Genomic DNA, 22639 nt, shown 5'->3' with positions numbered 1-22639 from the left:
TCTCCGTTGGTGGAATTTCACAATAGTGGTGGAGAAAACATTTGGAGTAAAGGCCTTTCCTAGGTAGCCCTCAGATTATATCACTTTGGGGACTGCTGACCATTTCTGCTCTTAAGGCTTCCCTGGTTAAAGAGGAAAAGATTGAAAAGAAAAAAATTATGGACCATGGGATGCAAAACTGAGTTGAAAAATTGAGCAGAATCTTCAGTGTGGCGTCCCCAGACGGAGCCCTGTGTCTTACTCAATCTCAGATCTTGATTCCCCTCGTTTTTGTCTTTAGTACCTTAAAACAATCAATGGCCCAACACAGGGACAATATTGGAAGTTTTCCTGTTGAGTGGACTCAATGCTCCCCCAAAAGTGAGTTATTTCAGTACTTAGAGTCTTGATTTTCCATGTGCAAAACTGTGGGTTGTGCTAGCCATTGCCTCCTTGCTCAAAAAACCATCAGGAACATTCAAGTTGAAATAAATATTCAGGTTCCCAGTAAGTATTTGTTAAATTGGCAGCTCCAGCATACTTACTAGAAGTGGGAAATACAGTGACCTGAGACTTAAGTTCCCCTTTTTAACTTTTGAGGTTGGAGGGAACTACTTATTGCTTTTTATGAAAAAAACCCCATTCATTTTGCTCATTAAATTGTTATAATTTTCTTTTTAATAATAGGTCTGTAATAGGTAGAAATTTCCCCAAATTGTGGAAAGTATGGCTTCTCATCTCACTATAATTTTGATAATTATAGCTAACAGCCATTCATTTAGTTGGCATCATTTGGGAGAACTGAAACATTTCTTTGAGTGTCTTCATTGTAATAGTTAACGTTTTGATAGAATCTCTTCAAAATCCATTAAACATCCTTTTATCTTCCTAAACATTGTCCACTGGATACAGCTTAAAGGTTTTATTCCTCAGGGTCATCATACCATTCCTGTCACACTGAGGTGTAATGAGGGTGTCATCACTGAGCTGCTGTGGCTTTTTGCCCTGTGGCTGAATGATCATGTTTTTAGGAATCTTGTGTCTACTTGGTGCCATTGCCTGTTTTTGTCAATCTATCTGCTTCGAGTGCTGTCCACTTGCTGTGGGCTGGGAGAGCAGATATGAAGCTTGCTAGAATATGTCTATAGCTGGATAAAATCGGCTCTGAACTACTCTTTGGTGAAAAAAGGTACAGTGGACATTTGTGAATGCCATCCCAGCTTGCATTACACCTTTCCAATCGTCCCTGACTTCTTTTTTTTTAAACTTATTTTATTGAAGTATAGTTGATTTACAGTGTTGTGTTAATTTCTGCTGTACAGCAAAGTGACTCAGTTACATATATACATTCTTTTTTATATTCTTTTCCATTATGGTTTATCTCAGGACATTGAATATAGTTCCTTGTGCTCTATGCAGTAGAACCTTTTTGTCCATTCATTCTATATGTAATAGTTTGCATCTATTAACCCCAAACTCCCAGTCTATCCCTCCCCACCTCACTCCCCTTTGGCAACCACAAGTCTGTTTTCTATGTCTGTTTGTTTCTGCTTTGTAGATAGCTTCATTTGTGTCTATTTTAGATTCCACATATAAGTGATATCATGTGGTATTTGTCTTTCTCTTTCTGACTTACTTCACTTAGTATGATAATCTCTAGGTCCATCCACGTTGCTGCAAATGGCATTATTTCGTTCCTTTTTATGTCTGAGTAGTATTCCATTGTATATATGTACCACATCTTCTTTATCCATTCATCTGTCGATGGGCATTTAGGTTGATCCATGTCTTGTCTATTGTGAGTAGTGCTGCTATGAACATGGGGGGGCATGTATCTGCCTATGGATTTTTAAAATGAGACTTTATATGATAAATTTCCTTATTGTGTAAGCCACTTTGAGTCAGCTTTTCTGCTGTCTACATCAAAGAGAGTTCTAATTGACTGATAACGGGAAATAATTTAGTACTTGGACTTGATCGAAGATCTATTTTGGTACCTCAGAATATATCATTGGTACACTTTGTGGTAATACATGGGTGCGCACTTATTCTTTAAAGAGTACATACGCATTGTAGGCACTGTTGTATTATGATATTTCACTATTAAAAAGAAAATAGTTAATACCATTATACACCCATCTAGGCAGACTAACCAATAGCATTCATTCAAAAATATTTATTGAATGTCTGTTATTTGTCAGACACATTCTGGGTCTTAGGGATATAGTTGGGGAACAAGAAAAAAATCCCCGTTCAAAAGGATACAATTTAAAAACACAGAGGATCTATAGGAATGCCAGGTAATGATGTGTGCTATGGAAAAAGTAAAGAAGGTTAAGGGAAGGATGAACAAGGGCTGTTATTTTAGGCAGCATGGCTGGCAAGGCCTCTCTGATGAGGTGACATATGAGCAGAGACCTGAAAGAAGTGAGGGTGAGCTTTGCAGATACTGAGGGATTCAGAAGGAGCTCTCCAGACATGGGAACAGTGTGTGCAGAGGTCCTGAGGTATGAGTGGGCTTGGAGCGCTCTGGACATAGCATGGAGGCCAGTGGACTGGAGTGCAGGGACTGGGGTAGCGGGTGTCAGAAAGACAGCCAGGAGCACAGCCTCATATACAATGTCAGGGACTCTGATTACCTTCAGAGAGAGGTGGGGTCTGTCTGGAGGATTTTGAAGGCATATTAGGATCTGACTCAGTATTCAAAAAATCGCTGTTGGGTGCGGAGAACAGTCTGTAGAGACTAAGGACATGGGGTGCTTTGATGTTGCTCCCTTCAGCAGACTTCTATTTCTTTTTTTTTTTTTTTTTTTGGCTGTGCAGAGCAGCTTGTGGGATACTAGTTCCCCGACCAGGGATGGAACCTGCACCCCCTGGAGTGGAAGCCGGGACTCCTAACCACTGGACTGCCAGGGGTGTCTCTCAGCAGACTTCTAAATAGCAAAAAAGCACTGACCTGAAAGAGAACAATGCACAAGTTATTGCATTTTATTTTTGCCCCCAGAGTCCTTCTGCACTGTGGGTTCTGTCCTTCTGCAGGATGCCGTTCTCCCTGAGTGACTAGGGAGCCTGTAAATACAGCCGGAGTACTGGAAGCAGATGATGACAGTGGTGCCTGTGACTTTGCAGAACGTGGGAGTCCCTGCCCTGGGTGTTTGATAACCTCTAACCTCTGACCTCTGACCTGGGAGGCAGCCCTGGGCAGCAGAAGCAGCAGTGAGTCTGAAACCCACAGCCCTGCTGGACCCCTGGACTCTGCTTCTTCTCTTCTGTCAGACACATCTATACCTTAGCCCGTGGGCTGATTCTCTGTAAGATGATTTCAAAATGAACACAATATAATGTTCTAGGAGTTGAAATTAAAAATGCTCACTTAGGGACTTCCCTGGCAGTCCAGTGGTTAGGACTCTAAGGTTCCACCGCGGAGGGCATGAGTTTGATCCCTAGTCGGGGAACTAAGATCCCACATGCGGCGCAGCGTGGCCAAAAAAAAAAAATGCTCGCTTAACCTAGCTAGATTCCTTCTCTACTTTCCCAAAGGGAGAGGGCAAAGAGAAGAGGTTGAGAGAGCATTAATAACTCTCCGGATGATCTCTGAATACTCCTGCGGAAGGATTAAGGGTTCTTTTGAGGCATCCGGCCAAAATACCCCTCTGTAGTGTTGCATTGAAATTAACTAATGAGATAAGCCTCCTGTTTTAGTTTCCTGTCTTTGGTTATAATTGCCGCTGCAGCCTTGCTCATTGTTTCCTGCGGTTTTTCCTTCTCTGACTGTGATAAATATTAATGCCTTTAATTTTTCATTCCTCCCTTCAGCCTGGGATTCTGTGAAGAGGGAGATTTTCTTGTTCTTTAGGCTGCCTTTCTCAGCGATGAACAATTTTCATTTTCTACAACAGATCTTCCTAGGTTAGTTTTTTTTTTTTTTTTTTTTGCGGCATGCGGGCCTCTCACTGTTGTGGCGGCCCTGGCTCACGGGCCCAGCCGCTCCACGGCATGTGGGATCTTCCCGGACCGGGGCACGAACGCGTGTCCCCTGCATCGGCAGGCGGACTGTCAACCACTGTGCCACCAGGGAAGCCCCCTCTAGGTTAGTTTTTAATTCAGACCTTCACTTTGGTTTTTCTTTGACTATTTTAAAAACAATGAGAAGCCTACAACAGCCAGAGCTGAATCCAGGGCTTCGAAGCTCATCATGGGCTCTTTTTCGTTGTTTGCTCTCAAGAGTCCTTAACCTGAGGGTGTCAGTTCCCTGTGATTCTAGGCAACGTTTTGTATATTTAGGAAGATGTGGTTTATTTCGCCTAGAAAAGATGTCATAACTTCATCAGGTTTTCAAAATATTCTTACTAAAATAAATTTTAAAACATTCAGAAACCCTGCTTAACCATTCTGGGGATCATTGCTTTGGGCAAATCTAGTGACTAATCCTTGTGATACATGGGAACAAACATAATCATATCTCTAGAGACTGTAGGAAAAAGGTTCTCTCCTCTCTTAGAACCACAGGGCATTTGAACCAAAAATGGTTACCACTTCCCCACCCCTCCTTCACTGCACAGATGCAGAAATGAATTTCTCAAATCTCACAGCACGGGAGTGGCAGAGCTGGGATGTGGTATTCTGTTTACTATCCACGTTCCACCAGCAGCAAGGTGACATCTAGCACTCCCTAGTATTCCACTTCCCAAACTCTTCTCTCTTTATTAAGGTACACTAGTTTATTCCTTCCAATGAAAACAATTTCATTCCAAGTACCAAAGTAATATTTAGTAATTGACAAGAAACCTGACAAATCATATAAAGGGTCTGTATGTCATAAACCTGAGAAATCATTTCTTGTCCTTCCCAGCCTACAGAGGACATCCCTGTGCTTTTTTTTGGCCACACCATGCGGCATGCAGAATCTTAGTTCCCCGACCAGGGATGGAACCCCCACCCCCTGCAGTGGAAGCACAAAATCTTAACCACTGGACTCCCAGGGAAGTCCATCCCTGTGCCTATCGTGGACTCCCGCCATTGCATTGTTAGTTATCTCTTTGTATCCATGCTCCCCATCTCCCCCGGGATTTTCGGGGCTTTGAAGACAAGGACCTTCTCTCAAATGCTTTTATATTCCAGAGAATCTAGCACACAGGCCCGAGCACTATTTGTACATTCCATTGCACTTTAAGGACATTGTCTAGGTGTCACCACTGTGGATCATAATTCCTAAGCTCAGTGCCTTCAAGGGTGAGGCAGGTAATGAAGCAGAACAAGTGTAGGGCCATAGGGACAGTGGAAACAGCAGAAAACTGGGAAATTAGTGCCCCATCAAAATTAAAAATTAAAAAGAAAACAAACTTCAGAGGCCAAACTTCCAGCTATCCTGACATGAAAAGGTCAGTAAATCCTCTCCTCCCCAGACAGTATGAAACTGGACAATATTGTCAGAACCAACCATTTCTGTGCTTTGGAAATTGGCCAAAGGCAGATAACAAACTGAGAAGCATTTACTCATGAAAAATGGATAGAGCTTCAGGCAAGAACGGGTCTGCAGCCTTTTTGTCTGGTCTGTTTCCATCCCAGCCCTCTTCCCAGTTTTGTCCACTGTTTTATCAGCAAGGGGCTGACCAGAAAAAAATACCAAGTTTACTGCCAATGCGGTCAAATAAATTTTGAGCAGAGGGTGAAAACCTACAGCACTGACAGCAACAGAGAACTTGGCAGGAAACAGATGGGGAAAACTCACATCTCTGCAAGTTCGAGAATGTGCTCCTGATTGGGGTAAGTGGTGAACCAGCTACGTATTTAACAGAAAATCTTGGAATGGGAGAGCCAAAGGGTTGAGATGGGCTCTCCACACATCCCTGCTGGCTGGGAAACTATGCACATGTGCAGGAGAGACCCAGGAGAGCCCGGTGGAACGTGAATGCTGTTTCTCCAGGACCCAGCACAGTGCCTGGAATATAGGAAGTGCTCTGTTTATGTTGAATCGATGAATGCTAGTCGCCATATGCAGTATATCTGTCTATGCGTTGCCTTAAGTGCTTTTCAGAACAAGACAGGGTATAAGTAAACACATTAAGAACTAATATTATTATTAAATAAGATATGTTGGGAGAGAGCTCAGGAGAAAGGAGCCATTAAATACCTGAGAATCCAGGTACATGGGAGCAAATCCAGGGAGAAGCAATGGACATGGTAACAGACAAAGCATTTGCTCCCCTGGAAAAGCTCTTTCCCTGACACCCTAAATACACAGGCCTTACTCTTGGTACTTTTCTAAATGCAGGCTGGCTCCTTTGTGTTGAAATCTTGCTTGGGAGAAAAAAGTGTATGTGAAGTGCTTAACACAGTGTTGGTAATGAGAAAACTCAGTGGAAGTGTTTGTTTTTAGGAATGGTGTGATAAGGTCTTCTGGACTTTCCTGCCTTGATCCAGATTTCATGGCTCCAAATAATTTTGCCAGGAATGATAAAGACCCACATGTTAAGACACCTCCTCCATTTCCAACTCTTGGTCTGTAACTTCCTTGGGGAACACAAGTAAAGCCCATTAGACCAGAAGTTTAGTCAGAATTTGGGGGCTCATTCAGCCTGGTCCTTGGGCAGAAGACTGGCTCCATGTGTGCGTTGCTGCTCAGGGCTTGTAAGACCAAGAAAGGGCTTCTCTTGAGGTTGGAACAGGGCCCAGGAGTATGTGAACATTTGGGTAGGTTGGGCTGGCATGAGTGACTGATGACCCCAAATACACCCCCCACTTCCCTCCTCAGGGGACAGTGGCTTCTATTTACAAGGAGGCAATGAACTCCCAGGAGAAAAGACACCCAGAGAATACCTGGTGGAAAGCACCCAGCTAGATTCCTGAAGAGCAGTGCTCCCTTCTTCAGGGTGTTGCCTGATAAGAGCGTTTTCATCGTTCTTGGCAGTGTAGGCTTGCTCCTCTCCAAGAACCATAACTCGGGTGATGTTAGGTGTATTAGTCAGCTCAGGCTGCCACAACAAAGTACCACAGGCTGGGTGGCTTAAACAATGGACTTTTATCTTCTCACATTTGTAGACTCAGTGTCCCAGATCAAGGTGTGGGCAGGGTTGGCTTCTCCTGAGGCCTCTCTCCTTGGCTTGTAGATGGCCGTCTTCTCCCTGTGCCCTCACGTGGTCGTCCCTCTGTACCTGTCTGTGTCCTAATCTCCTCTTATGTCAGGATGCCAGTCCTGTTGGATTAAGGCCCACCTATACAGCCTCACTTTATCATAACCACCTCTTTAAAGGCTCAACGCCAAATACAGTCACATTCCGAGGTACTGAGGGTAGGTCTTCAGCATAGGAGTTTTGTTATGATGCAGCCCATCACGTTAGGTAACCGAGAGGCACGGGCAGGGGCAGCTTAAGGCTGTAACTTACTCAGCAAGATTGGAAGAAAAGAAGAAAGAGTGTACAAAGAAGGGCTTTGAAGGGAATAAGGGAATTAACATTTGTTTACTTAGCCTCTACATACACAGGCAGTATCCTAGGTGCAGTTTAATGAAATTTCACAACCATCTTATAAGGAAATTATTCTTCACCTTTAAAAAAAAATTTACCTTCCTTTCGTCTTTGTTTTTAAAATCTTATTCTGATGGTGGTGGTTGAATCTGTGAAAAAACTTTAATTCCAAATGTCCAAACTCGTTTTGACGTTCAGCTCTTCTCTTGGATCCTCTGAGCCCAGGCAGAAATGTGTGAGCCTATCATCAGAGCATTAGATTAGTTCCCTGAAAAGCAATGAAATACCCTTCAGCATCCCTAAACGCTGGCCTGATCCCACCTGGACATCAGGGGACTGCAGTTTGGTGTGGTCAGTTGTGTGAGGGGTAAGCCTGGGATTGTACATGTGTGTACCTTCGTGCGGGGGTTGGGAGGAGGGTGGGAGAGAATTTTCTGCTGAATTTTGTCTGACTGAATGAACAGATAAGAGATCTACCTCTTAAATGAGACGCTGAGCATTTTATTCCTTCTTCACCCTTCGTCCTACACAGACACAACGTATCCTGCGTGGTACACCCGGAGACCAGCTACATGGTTTGAGGGGGCCAGTGAAAGATGAAAATGAGGGGGTCTCTTGTTCAAAACTTGTTGCTGAACTAAACTTGGATCCGCTTGCCTGACGCGCAGCAAAGCCAACCCACTGACACCGGGCTGTGGGGAAGGAGAGCGCAGCGTTTATTGCAGGCTCCAAGCAGGGAGTCCAGGCAGCTCATGCTCAAAAGGCCCGAACTCCCTGATGGCTTTAGGGGAAGGGATTTTAAGGGCAATGTGAGGGAGAGGGTCCCCAGGTGCATGACCAGCTTGTGTACGTCCTTCTGATTGGTTGGTGGTGACGTAACAGGGTGGTATTTCAGGAGTTAACATCATCAACCTTCTGGTTCCAACCGGTCTGGGGTCTACCTGGTCAGCAGTTTCCACCTGGTGGAGGTTTCAGTATCTGCAAAACAACTCAAGGACACGACTCAGGATATTATCTGCAGCCCCTGAGGAGGAACTAAGGGCCCTTGACTTTGTTTTATGGCTAAACTATTTTTATTTTGTCTTGCTCGACTGCTTTCCCTTGTTTCTGCATTTTCTCACTTCTCTGATTAAATTTGCTCTCTGGAACTTGGGGAAGGCCTAGGAGGCTAAAACTTTTCTACAAACAAGAGGTGGAGGACACAGGGGTCTGCCCCGGGGAAAGTCTCGCAGGGTCCCGTTCGGTTTCAAAATGATGAATAAGTTTAAGATGGTGACAGCCAAGCTTGAACCCAACCGTGAGATCCTTCTGGGTGGGGGCCCTGGGGGGCTGCCCAGGTCACACACACGTGAGGCCAACCGTCTGACCCTGCCACTTGTCTCCTGGGGTCATTGGACCGAAGGGGACCCTCCTGGTTAATTATTATCCCTCTCTAGATGAGCAGCTGATGCTTTGTCTTCACTTGCAGACTCTCCATCCCTCATCCCTAGTTACCATGGATGCATTCTCAGCTGGCTTTCCCGAGAGAAAGGAAAACCCGCCTCTGGCTCCAGATGTTCCTGTTAGTCTGCTCAGCACTGGGGATGCGGATGGGGCTTGGTTCCCTGGTCATAGCTGACACCCCTCTGTCACTCTCCTCCCACCCGGCTCCTCCTCTCTGAGGCCCCCAGCCTTCCCAGACTCTGCCTGCGGTGGTAGAAAAGTGGGAACACCTTTGGAATTTTATCGTTTCCATGGCAACGAGGCTGGCAGGACTGCTGGTGCATGTTTTCCGGGCGGAGTCCTCTTCTGTTTCTTCTCCAGCCAACCGTTCTGAGTGGTCGGTGGAGGTGACTCAGCTGGCAGTGCTGGGTGGCCAGCGCTTCGTTGTTCCCTGGGCACAGGCTCCTTTGTCCTGGCCTCACCCAGACCTACTGACACCACAGCTCAGCCTGCTTCTCTCTTCCCTACTCTCCTCATCCTGATTCCCTTCTTTGCTAGCTTCTCATCAGCATGGCTGGTGGGCATTTGTACCAGCCCTCGGGTTGCTCCCAGGGCCTTGCAGATATCAGAGTGCTTCATCCTACCACACTCAGGTTCCTGAGAGGTACCCCCAGGATAGTCAGCAACACTATCTTTATACCTCCAGCCCTTTTCAGTGAGCCACCAAGATGCTTCCTGAACCTAAGGGGCCAGCCCCATCCTTCTGAGGCGTGATGTAATGTGGGGGTGGTTATGGGGTAGCAGGGGTATACGGGGTGTGCACAATGGTAAACCGCCACTTTAAGAGGAAATCCTCTGCTGCTGTGCAACCCAGCTTCTGTCTCTGAACCTCAGAGATGACCTTGAACTCTGAGGAGCCCAAGGGGTAGTGAGGGCCTGAGAGCCATGGGAGTCAAGGAACCTGGGTTCTGGTCCTCTGTAGCAGGCAGAGTAATGGTCCCCCAAATGTCCATGTCCTAAACCAGTGAATATGTTACCTTACGTGGCAAAAGGGACTCTGCATATGTGATGAAGTTCAGGATTGTGAGGTGGGTAGAGATTCCTGGGCTATCAGGTGGGTCCAATGTAATCACAAACCTCTTTATAACAGGGAGGCGGGTGGGTCAGAGCCTGAGAAGATGTAATGCCAGGAGTAGGGGTTGGGGTGATGTGACTGCTGGTGGGAGTCACGAGACAGAGAACGTGGGCAGCCTGGAGAAGTTGGGAAAGACAAGGAGACTGGTTCTGTCCAGAGCTTCCAGGAGCAACACTATCCTGCTGACACCCTGGTCTTAGTCCAGTGAAAGCCATTTTGGACTTCTGACCTGCAGAACAGTGAGGTCATATATTTGAGTTGCTTTAAGCCTCTAAGTTTGTGGTCGCTTGTTACAGCAGCGAGAAGAAATGAATACGTCCTACACCTGCCGTTAATGCAGCTACTTGACTCTTGGGTGGGTAATTCCTCTTTTTCGACCTCAAGTTCTTTACATTAGGGAGTGATACACAATCGTTTTCAAACATTCACTAGAAAATTTAAAGGAGCAGGATGGTTTTATTAGTTGAAATCATGTGCAGAAGCCCAGTGTCAAGCAGGTGAGAGTGGAGCTTCTTTGGTGCTTTGGGACCTGCTGGGCAGTGCTGAGTAGTCAGAAGGCGCTGGCAGAGCTGGAGGTGGGCCCTCAGCGTGTCTCTTGTTATTGACTTTCTCTCTAGGGGGAAGGTGGGAACTTGTGTACTTGATTGGTTGACAACTTCTGACACACACCAAAAACTCATTGGAACTGAGTAGAACTTAAACTACTGTTGTTGTTTTCTTTTTTAACGCTATGACCTTTATTTATTTATTACTTTTTATTTAATTTTTTAAAATAAATTTATTTATTTTAGGCTGTATTGGGTCTTCGTTGCTGCGTGCGGGCTTTCTCTAGTTGTGGTGCGTGGGGCTACTCTTCATTGCAGTGCGCGGACTTCTCATTGCGGTGGCTTCTCTTGTGGAGCATGGGCTCAGTAGTTGCAGTGTGTGGGCTCAGTAGTTGTGGTGCACTGGCTTAGTTGCTCCGAGGCATGTGGGACCAGGGATCAAACCCGTGTCTCCTGCATCGTCAGGCGGATTCTTAACCACTGCGCCACCAGGGAAGTCCCTACTGTTGTTATTAATGAGGCTTTATACACGTATCTTACTTGGGGTGCTCTATACTACTTATAAGAATAGACCTCATCTTCAAGGTATGTCCATTTCTTGCAAGATCCTCATTTCAAATCCCTGCCTGTTCAGGAGTTTAAGCAGGGAGGTAATGGCCATTAATACAACACATCATCTGGAAAGAACTGCAGCTAGTTTGCCACTGTTAATAAAATTGACTTTGGCAGCCTGCCAGCATCCTCAGTGCCCTTGGGGAAGGTCCACTCTCCCTGGAGTTTTCCTTTTGCTTTTTTTCTGTTGCTCTTGAAGTCTAGCCAGGGTCCACACTCGTGCCTCTATACGCGACTCTGAGTTTCAGATGTCTAAAGTTGGGGACCTCCTACGACATCGTGCTCAAAAAGTGGAAGGGATAAGTAAAGGGGGCAGCAGACTCATTTTCTCAATGGCACAAAAATTCTCTGGGAGGATGCCAAGGGCAATGTAAACCCAGCCCGACTGAGAAATCAAAGCAGCATTTAAAAAACAAATAAGCTTCATGGGCGAGTATCTCAACTCCCTTAATAAAAGCAACTTTAGGACTAGACAAAACAAACACAGGAGTGGAGGAGGGTTATTAAATGTGAACTTGTGTGTTCTGTACCGGAAAATTTTCTACTTGGTCTTTCTCTCTTCCTCTTGATATAATGTATAAGGATCAATAGAGGAACTTGTTAAAATTGCAAATACCTGCATTCTTCCAAACCCAGAGATTCTGCTTCAACAGGTCTGGCATGAAACATTCCAGGTGGTTCTAACATGCATGGCCCTAGGAGGAAATTAGGACAATCATTGACAATTGCATCTGAGCTACCGAAGTGAAGATAGCTTTAAGTCCACTCTTGGAAGCTCGAACAAGTAGGACCCTTGTGTATACTTCTTTTTATTTCCTGCAGTGCCTCTTTCTACAGAATTTTTTTGGGTGACTGCATAGTAGTTCTCTAATAAAAAAACATTATCTTTGTTATACAGCATTATGTTATATAATGCCAGCTTTAAACATATTGTAATCCAATACCTTTTGCATATAGCAGTCTAGTTTTCCCAACACCATTTATTGAAGAGACGGTCTTCTCCCCATCGTATATTGTTGGCTCCTCTGTTGTAAATGGACCATATATGCATGGATTTATTTCTGGGCTCTCTATTCTGTTCCATTGATCTAAGTGTCTGTTTTTATGCCAGTACCATCCTGTTTTGATTGCTGTAGCTTGTAGTATAGTTTGAAATCAAGAAGCATGATGCCCCCAGCTTTGTTCTTCTTTCTCAAGATTACTTTGGCTATTCGGGGTCTTTTGTGGTTCCACACAGATTTTAGGATTATTTGTTCTATTTCTGTGAAAAATGCCATTGGAATTTTGATAGGGATTGCACTGAATCTCAAGGTGGCTTTGGGTAGTATGGCCATATTAACAATATTAGTTCTTCTAATCCATGAGCATGGAATATCCTTCCATTTATTTGTACCATCTTCAGTTTCTTTTACCAGTGTCTTATGGTTTTCATGGTACAGGTTTTTCACCTTTGAGGGGAATTCTTGAGTTCCCATGCTTCATCCTTGCTTCTTTGCTTCTATATTCTCTCTCTTTCACTGTTAAGAATTCTTTCTCCTTGGCCTTGATTCCTTTTGCAATCCTCTCAGTGGTTGTAAAGAGCTCTCCAAGCAAAGCTAGAAACTGCTGAACCAAGATAAAAAGCCTTCTCCTCCTTGCTGAGATCTTATTCATTCATTCACTCCCTCATTTGTGCATTCCACAAATAATGGTTGAGTGCCTACTTTATGCCAGGCATGTCCTTGAAATGAGAGGTACAGAGATGAAGAAGACAGTCAGGGTCCCTGCCCTCATGCAGCTTATATTCTCGTGCAAAAAACAAGAGAGGGAGGGAAAAGAAAAGAGAGAAAAGAAAGAAAATCAGAGTTGTAGGCGCTGAGAAGGGAATTAAAGGGAGGTGGTGGATGACGTGACCAGAGGACTCTAGATTGGGTGGTTAGGGAAGATTAAACATCTGAGAATCATCTGAATGTCAAGAAATTATTATGCAAGTAGAAAGAGGGGCATTCAGCCAAGCAGGACCATGTGCTCAGGGAATGTAAGATCAGACCAAACAAAACGCAATTAATGGTATAATTTTGTGCCCCCACTAAATACATTTTCAGAAAATCTTATTTCTCTTTTTCGTATATCCATTAAAATGGACTCTTCAGAGCCAGAGTCAACTGTGGGGAAGTGGAGCTCAGCAGAAAAAAGAGACTACTGGAAAATGTCAGCTGCCGAATGCAATGGTCAATTCTGATAGAATTTCTTTCCACAGTAATTTGCCACCCTGCCTAGGCAGGAATCCTGCCTTTTCTTATTCTCAGAGTAGAAAAGAAGAAGAAACCCAAACCTAACCCAAAACATCCCACCTCATCCCAAACAGAAATAACCCCTATTACCCACCAGCTCCAGCCATGAAAGAAGAGATTGCCATCAGGGTATGATGTCATTATATTCCGCTTTAATTGGAGCAAAGGAGCAGAGAAGAGGTGAGGTTTTGGGGAAGAATGCTCAAAGGACTACACCCTTCCTCCTTGATTGTTTACAGCAGCCTTGCAATTAAATACTAAAAATATACCAGCTATAAATTGCTTGACCAACTCACCAGCTGTGGACTGGACTGTCACCCCCAAATTCATATGTTGAAGTCCCAACCCCCTCATGTGACTGAATTGGAGATGGGGGCCTTCAAGGTGGTGATTGAGGTTAAACGAGGTCATAAGGATGGAGCCCTGATCCGATGGGACTGGTGCCTTTATAAGAAGAGGAAGAGATACCAGAGATCTCTCTCTGCCATGTGAGGACCCACTGATAAGGCAGCCATCTGCAAGTCAGGAAGAAGAGCCCTCACCAGGACGGGACCATGCCGGCACCTTGACTGGCATGGTCTTGGACTTCCAGCCTCCAGAACTGTAAGAAAATTAATTTATGTTGTTTAAGTTGCCCAGTCCATGGCTGCCCAAGCAAACTAAGACATTACCCCACCTCTGGTTGGCACAGAGATGGTGCAGTGAAATGAGTGAAGGATCATGACTCCCCACTCCATCCCCAAGTCTAGTGTTGGAAAAATATCCAATGAGATCACGGTCCCTCAGGATTTAGTGTCAAATAAAAAAAAAATCTCTGTTTTTCATAACTTAGAACTAATGTATTGAATAGTGTTTAAAGCAAAAGTTTAATAATATTTAAAATTTTAACTTTTTCATTTGTAGCAGGCCATTTGAAATGTTTGTTGAGTGAATAAATGAATCCATGAAAATGATACCACTGACCCCATAATAGCTAAGACCTGTACTTTTACATTTTTCCCCCAGTATTGAAGTCAGTCTTATGTTGGACCAAGACTGGCTCTGTATCAAGCAGGTGTGTGTCAGCTACACCCTCACCAAAAATGGAGCACAATGTCAGGGTGCAGGATAACTTTACGGGACCCCAGGCACTTTTGCCTTGATGCGCTCCTTCCTCCATGAAAAAATTTTAAATTATATTTTATGATGACATTCTTCTGATTTTAAAAGAAATGAACACGAAAACACTTTTCCAAGCCCGTGAAAGTATCATGTGCCCTGACAGATGTTCCTTCTCTGTCTGGAGTCCAAGTCCTGCTTACATCACTTTTTGGCTGTATGATTTTGGGGACAATCCCTCGGCATCCTCATCTATAAAAATGAGGTGAATGAAGGTGTAAAAATATGGAGAAAAATCTTCCATGTTAGCAAGAAACTTCTTTGATGTGGGGGGTACTTTGATAAGAGTCTTGGGATGGGGTGTGCTGGAGGAGTAATAGTTTTGTGAGGGGTGCAGGGTGAGCTGGAGCTGAAGACAGAAGAATTTTCCTCTCTACCCACCAGACCTGGCAGAGGAATTTTGGGGTCAAGGACAGAAACGTCAAAGGAAGAGTCTTAGGAAGAGGCTTGTCTTTGTCTCCTCAGGTCATCTTCAGGAATATCCCCATTTTCCTTTAATGCTTTCTGAGAGTTGAATCTATTTGGGGAGAGTGGAGGGTGCTGAGTTCTGCTCCAAGGTGGGCCTGGGTCTAGAACAGAAGCTCTTAGCCCAGGGCCCAAAAAGCTCTCAGTAAACGCTGCCCTTTGATATTAACAGCCCAAGGCAGGCTTGAAAACATGGTTCTGCCCAGGAATAAAAAAGCAGGGAGCAATCTTCATAGCACACTCTGAGGTCAGCTGACTCTATTATTTAAAAAAAAAAAGAAAAGCAAACAATTATATTTATGAGCTTCTTCCTCTCCACTGCCTCAGATGAACTGACATCTAACTAACTTTACTAGTATTGACTCTGCTAAATATGTTTCTTTTATTCTCAGGACTAAAAAGCAAATGTGATTTTCCAGTCCAGGTAACCTGGCAACAGTTAGGCCTTGGAGATGTCCCTCTAGAGCTAAGCTACCACTTCCCTCTGCTGGAGAAGTTTGGAACTGCAACTTCAAGCGCTGAGAACCAGAGATTCTAATTAAACAAGGGTCTGGTGCCTGGTGGTCACCCTGGGACTCCCTTTGCTGGCATTCTTGGAACTCCCTTGGCCCCTCCCCTGGTTGGCATCTCAGCCTGGGTTTCCCCTGGAAAGCAGAGCCTGAGCCCCAGGTCTGCATGGAGGCAGTTATTTTGGAAAATGATCCCTGGGAACAGGAGGGAAAGACATCCAAGGGGTTCTTGTGAGATAAGAGAACATGTATATGCTGGTCTCTGTCCCCAGGTCCTGGCGCAGGGCTCCTGAGACCCTTGTCACTTCCTGAGTGATGAGTGCACCAGGAGCATCTTTTATCCTAATATTTGCTCCTTGACCGTGGTTCCATACACAGAGCTCCCAAATCCCTTGGAATTTCCTGGGTGAGAGCAGTGTCTTTCTGTTCTGAGGAGATGACTCTGGGATCCACTTCAGAAGAGTCTGGGTGGGGACCGGAGTGGAGTGGGGATGGGACAGGTGACACAAGATTGATAAACTATACACTGAGGACTGTGGAAGCTGGGCCACGAGTACATTGTAGTTTATTACCACATTCTCTCATCTTTTCCCTGTGTTTGAAATTGTTCATAATAAAAAACCCTTTTTTGGAAAAATAGCCATTCCAGGCTAGATTCACGGTGGTAGGGAAGGCGGAGGAGGGTGTATGGATGAATGACAGGAACCTCAGACGTCTCCAGATGCTTTCCTAAAGCATCACTGTGTGCAGACAGTGCATTTCAGGGGCGAGATAAACAGTCCATCAGGGGAACTGGACACCTTCCTCCAACACCTGCTGGTTCCAGGCTTTTCCAAGGCAGACTTGTCATTCGTGGTGAGAACCTGTGGTCTCTGAGAAGTAAGTCCTAGTGATTATTTCACCAACAAGTTCTCCATAATTCATTTTTAAAAGAAACAGAGAATTAAACCTGAAATATGTCTTTAAAAAGAGATGGGGAGGCACCACGCCAGAAGCTGAGTGGTTCACGAAAGGATGGCTTGTTGTCTGAGTTCAGTACACAAGCCTCGGGGCGCTGTCGACCCGGAGGAATATTTCAGTGGGATTACCTGAGCTCTTTGCTGCTGCAAAGACGGATGCTTTCTAAGTGGAACCTCTTCTCACAGTGACCAGGCATGATGCCGAGTAAAATAATGGTCACAGAGAACATCACCAGGCCCCTAATGAGAAGCTGTTGACAGAAAAATTGCTCTAACCTTCATCAAAAAGCCAATAAATGCCAAGGAAGGGACTAGAGATGCAGCAGCTCATAAATTCCTTCTCCAGGGGCCACTGGAGGGGAGTTAGGGGACCACGCACTTGCTCAGCCTTTTTCCTGAACGTTGCTAAGGAAACTTCCGGAAAGCTTGGATTGTTTATGGGGCTGCTCACCCTGACAGTCTCGAGGGGATGTCACCAGGAAGGGCACCCCAGCTTCTGGTCAGAACATCCTGCGTTGAGTACCAGGGCTGGCTAGGTCTGTTATCTTTTTAGTCAGCTAGACCTTGTCTGTGTGACGTCACAGTTGGTAAGGTAACTGGGCGCTGAGATCCCTTCCGCTTGGTTCCTGCAATACTTATTTCATTTAGCAACCGGTCGGATGGCCCCACTGTAACGCGCCTTCCGTGGCTAAATCTTGTTTCCACTTTTTTGTGAGGGATGGGGGGTGTTCCCTGAGTGACTGATGTGAATCTATCCCTTGACTTAGTTTGGGTTCCCCAAAGGCGGACCCCGAATCAAGGGCCCGTGTGAAGGCGGTTTATTTGGAAGGTCATCCTAGGAAGCACAGGTGAGGGCGTGGGACCAAGTGAGGCAGGAAGGAGAAAAGCTGATGAAGTTTGCGTTAATGAGCAGGTCAGCGCTATGGTGAGCTCAGCCCTGCCGGTCCCGCCTGAGAAGACACAGCCCCGCACCTGAGAGCTTCTTCCTCCGACGGCCAGGGTCCGGGGCGGTTATCCACACCCCCCACCTGCTGTGTTGAGGGGTGTCCCTGGAGGCCTTACCTCCCCGCCACTTTGGGGTTTGTGTTGAAGGCTGAGCCCGTTACTGGAGGGCCAGCACCACCACAGAGGCAGAGACAAAGTGCTTGGGGGCGGGTCTTAGTCTGCTCGCTGTAACAGAACACCTGGAGGACTGGAGGACTTAAAAATAAATGTATTGGGCTTCCCTGGTGGCGCAGTGGTTGAGAGTCCGCCTGCCGATGCAGGGGACACGGGTTCGTGCCCCGGTCCGGGAGGATCCCACATGCCGCGGAGTGGCTGGGCCCGTGAGCCATGGTCGCTGAGCCTGCGTGTCCAGAGCCTGTGCTCCGTCTGTAACGGGAGAGGCCACAGCAGTGAGAGGCCCGCGTACCGCAAAAAAACCAAAAACAAAACAAAACAATCAAATGTATTTTCTCCCAGTTCTGGAGGCTGGAAGTCCAAGGTCAAGGTGTGGGCAGGTTTGGTTTCTCCCGAGGCCTCTTTCCTTGGCTTGTGGACAGCCTTTCCTCTGTGCATAAATATCCCTTGTGTCTCTCCTTCTGCTTATAAGGACACTAATCCTTCTAGATTAGGGATCCATCCTTATGACCTTATTTAACCTTACTACCTCCTTATAGGCCCTAGTTCCAGATACAGTCCCATTGGGGGACAAGGGTAGTTCAACATATGAACTTTGAGGGAACACAGCTCATTTCATAACGGGGGAAGCTGTTATCTGTGGAAAGTGCCCACCACAGCTGCACGTGATATGGAGGTGGGTCACGGGGACATGGGGGGGGCGGTCATCAAGTCTCATCTCCGTTAATCCTCGAACCACTTAGGAGCCAGGTATCACTATCATCCCCCTTCTAACCATGAGGAACCTGAGGCTCAAAGAGGTTAGACAACTAGCCCCCCACGTCACACAGCAAGTCACAGGGCGTGGGCACAGAGGCAGCCCAACTACCTGCCTCCCGTGCGTGACAGCTATTTTGTATTTGAGTTTTAACGTGGTCATGACTTATCTACTAGACTAAGTTCCTGGAGAGTCGGAATTGCCTTAAAAAAACCATCGCATGATGCCTCGCACAGCGCTCTGCAGTTTAGACTCAATAAATACATGCAGTGATGTTTTAAAATCCTTTCAACTGTTTCCTTTGGAAATAGACCTGGGGGAAAAAAATCCATGCAACTGAAATAAAGGAAATTAAATCTGCTTTTACAGGAACATGGTAACTTGTGTGTGTGTGGTTCACCACTAGACTGGCAGGAGGACAGGTGTGAGGGGTCCCTGGGGTGGGTGGGCTGGGTGGGGTGAGGGGCACAGTGAGTGACCCTGGCAACTCTCCATCATCCTTTAGGGACTGGGTGGGGTTGCTGATATGGGACTAGGGCCTTGAAGAAACTTCATGTGTGAAAACTGGACAGACTGACTGGGTAACTTAAGGGATAATTATCAAAGGATCAGAATAATAACTTTGACAGCAGTAACAAATGAGCCGATTTTGGTTTAAATAGGCATATGAACCATTTCAGTAGAGTCTGTCAAGAGCAAATCTATTAGCTGTCTTCTCACCTTGCCAACCAACCATATATTTTCTCTCTGTTCTATCACCAGAAGTGTAAGCATTTGGAGGCCAAAACATGCTTCAGCTGTGCTTTAAAGAAAGAAAATGGGCTTTTTGGAACCCTGGATCTGATTTCATCCAAAGTAACTCCTGAATACCGACCTACACAGAGACACCATCAACTTCCATGGACCTACAGAGAAAACATGGATTTAATTCACGTTTTGCTGAGCTATTCAACGTTGCAAAACTGATTTAGAAAATGTGGTCTGAGAATTTTAAGAAATTTCTCATGTCTGTGTCACAAGCCAGGACGGGGTGAGGGCGTGTGGGGAAACTGCACCCTGGCTGCATTCAACTGGACCCGGAAAGTCTCATGGGAGATCTATGCTGTGCCGGGCAGTGTCCAGGAGCTGAGAAATAAACAACAGAGGACTGATGTGGCCCTGTAGGAACGCACACTCTTGTTTGGGGGCAGGGAGCATGATACACTAGAGTGTGATTAAAAAGAATAATTCAGGGCTTCCCTGGTGGCGCAGTGGTTGAGAGTCTGCCTGCCGATGCAGGGGACACGGGTTTGTGCCCCGGTCCGGGAAGATGCCACATGCCGCGGAGCGGCTGGGCCCGTGAGCCATGGCCGCTAGGCCTGCGCGTCCGGAGCCTGTGCTCGGCGACGGGAGAGGCCACAGCAGTGAGAGGCCCGCGTACCGCAAAAAAAAAAAAAGAATAATTCAGTGTGCTTCCTGCACAACAGAAGTGTCTACAAAGTGATGGAATGTCGCTGTCACCTCAAAGCCAGTAAGAGGGGCAGCAGGGTGGCCTGGGGTAGAGTCCGTGCTCAGAACCCGACCCCCTGGATTTCAGACCTAGCCCTGCCCCCTACCGGCTGTGTGATGACAGGCAAGTCACAGTATCTTTGTGTTTTAGTTTCTTCTCTGTAGAATGGGGTTCATGAAGCCTAGTGCATAGAGACTTTATGAGGCTTCATGTATTAACATCCAGAAAATGCTTAAACAGTGCCCGGCACAGAGCAACCACGACATCAGTCGCAGCATTGATAAGCTTTAAATCACACTCCACTTTGATCAACATTTTTTCCTGTTTCTAGATTCCTAGAAATTTCTAAACGTGGCCAGTACCATCTCAATACAGAGTTAGGTAAGGTAAATATTGAAAACATACAACAGAAAAGGGAAAGATTTCTTAAATCTGTGAACAAATACTTGCAAATTGGGTCAGAGCTGAGACATTCCCGGGCAGGAAAGGCAGCTTGGAAGGAAACATCGTTATGAAAATCAGCGAGGACGTCAGAGGAGCATAAACCCCACAACACTGGACTCACCCGGCCCCCAGCCTTCCCTCCCCCTTTCCTGTGGGACAGCGGCCTCCCCTCCCCCAGGGAGCCAGAGGGGGCCAGGCCCTCCCATCCTGCAGGCCCACGACGGCCTGCCAGCTTCTCCAGGGTGGGTGGGGGGCGGGCCTCTGTTTGGGACCTGAAAAATACATTCTGGGCTCCAGAACATGAAAGAAAAACCCTTGCAAGACTGAAATTTCATTAAGTTTATTAACGGTAACAGGTGAGCTTCAATAAGGCTGATTTGAACTCTGGCCTCTTGATGACTGCCAGGAAAGAATAATCATTCATTAGTCAAATATTTTAAAACAATTTAAAAGCTTAGTGCAGTGGGTTTTCAGAGGATGGAGAGAGGAAAGGGGGCCCCTAGACAAAATTAGGATGATTGCCGATTTCACTCTGTAGGTGCTTCCCAGCCGGACGTTTTTAAAAGGTTCAGGTGTGGCCCCCAGGCTCCGAGGCTCCATAATGATTTCTCGCTCTCCAATGTAATCAGGTGTTTTCACTGTTCACCGCTTCTAGGGAAAGAGGCCCATCTTCTCCTTTTGTAAAAGAGCATTTTCTCTGAGCAAAGCTACCTGTTTCAGGTTTCACAGCAAGTTTCCATTGCTGTAGAATCTGCAGTGTCAGAACCGGGAGGACACGAGGGTCCCAGAAGGGGACCTGGGCGCTGAAAGAGGCTCCGTCACCTGCACCGTCACACAGCTAGATGGTGGCAGTCCTCGGACTTGAACTCGGTGTTCTTCGAGGTTGAATCTGTGCTTCTCCTGCATCCCCTCGGTAAGCAAAGCTGCGTTGCCTTGGCTCTGCCATTTCTGATTGGTTTCCTTTGAGTGCATTGGTCGTCCGTCTCTCCAGGCTGGAACTGTGATCTTTTCGGTACATTGGGAGGACTGCGGTGTGGTGTCAGAGGCACGGGATTCAGAGTCATATAGATGCTGGCTCAACTGTGGCCAATGCACATACCGGGGAGCAGAGAGAGCTCCTTCCGAGGGCTGCCTGGCAAGAGTTTCGGCTCAATAAATCTCCTGGCAGGCCCCCCCATTTGTTGGTGTAAAATTAGTCATTTATTTGCGCCATGTTTGTTCTTTTGGGGGGCTGAGGCCGGCCTTGGGAATGCTGTCTCCCCCAGGCCATGCAGAATCAAAGGCCCCTTTCGCTGACTTTCTAGCCCCTGAATCTGCTGGTGTGGGATCTTCTGGGCTGAGCTCAGCAAAGCTCCCTGAGCAGTAAATGGTACAGAGGGAAAGATGAACACACGAGGCTTTCCAAAAGCAGTCGTCTGTGGTGGTGATCAGAACGTTTTCATTCAATATCCCAGTGGAAGGAAGCAGAGATGCAAATTCACCCCCAATTTGTATTTGCCGTGGGGGTGAATTATGTGACACTGGTGTTTGGGTAGCAGATTTTCCTTCTAGATTATTTTCTGCTCCGGCGATTATTAAGATTTATAGCGAGTCCTTGAGGCACCTCAGCTCACAGGTTGGGAAGCCAGCCTAGAGGCCAGAGGATTTCCTGGTTGGAGGCTATGGTGCCGCTCATCCAGAAACTGGAAAGGCAACTTGGTTTTCCTTGGGACGTGTGAGAAGGCTTCGCTAACTTTCTCCGAAGCCCGGAGTTTATAACACCCTCTCCTCACTGTGGGATCTATCAGCAGCCACACAGCAACTCCCACGGGGGGCAACCCGCAGGGGCCCCACCGGCGGATTATTTTTGAGCAGCTCATGATGGCCAGTCCTTCACAGCCTGGGATGAAATTTCAGACAGTTGTTTATCAGATTCGTAGTAAAACTCCACTGGTGATTTGCCAATAGTCAAATCCCACGTCCCCAGTGCACCGGCAAAGTCCTCCAGGGGGCGCGCTTAGTCCAGCCCTGGGTTCTGGAAAGCTGAGGGGCAGGGGTCAGGTCTTCAGGCCAGCCTCCCTCCAGCCCAGGCTCCCCGACAAGGTGGGCAGCCGGCGGTGGGGGGATGGAGGGCACCCACGGCTTTATCAGCAGACAGAATCTGGGACCCTCCCTCTCCCCGGTCTCCACCACCCATCTGTAAGCTGGAGGTGATGGTGGCCCCGCTCTGCTGGATTCTGGTGGTGACTGAATGAGGATGTACAGGGGGTGCTGGTGTGTATTGGGCTCCAGAGACTGGTGGCTCTGATGATCTTTCTTCTTCTGAGG

At 46.5% G+C, this 22639-nt stretch overlaps 1 protein-coding gene across 1 annotated transcript in view; it reads left to right on the top strand.

Annotated features, from left to right (window-relative positions):
• UPF2 (UPF2 regulator of nonsense mediated mRNA decay) overlaps positions 1 to 19551 on the top strand; it is a 211880-nt gene extending 192329 nt beyond the window's left edge. The window contains exon 23 of the mRNA XM_067701233.1: positions 19162 to 19551. The gene's annotated coding sequence lies outside the window, so the exon portion shown is untranslated. The remainder of the gene's footprint in view (positions 1 to 19161) is intronic.
• The last annotated feature ends 3088 nt before the right edge of the window (positions 19552 to 22639 follow it).

This window comes from Pseudorca crassidens, chromosome 1 (genome assembly GCF_039906515.1).
Source record: "Pseudorca crassidens isolate mPseCra1 chromosome 1, mPseCra1.hap1, whole genome shotgun sequence".
Lineage (NCBI taxonomy): Eukaryota > Metazoa > Chordata > Mammalia > Artiodactyla > Delphinidae > Pseudorca > Pseudorca crassidens.
Note: the sequence above shows the minus strand (reverse complement) of the source record. Positions and strands in the feature narration are given on the sequence as shown.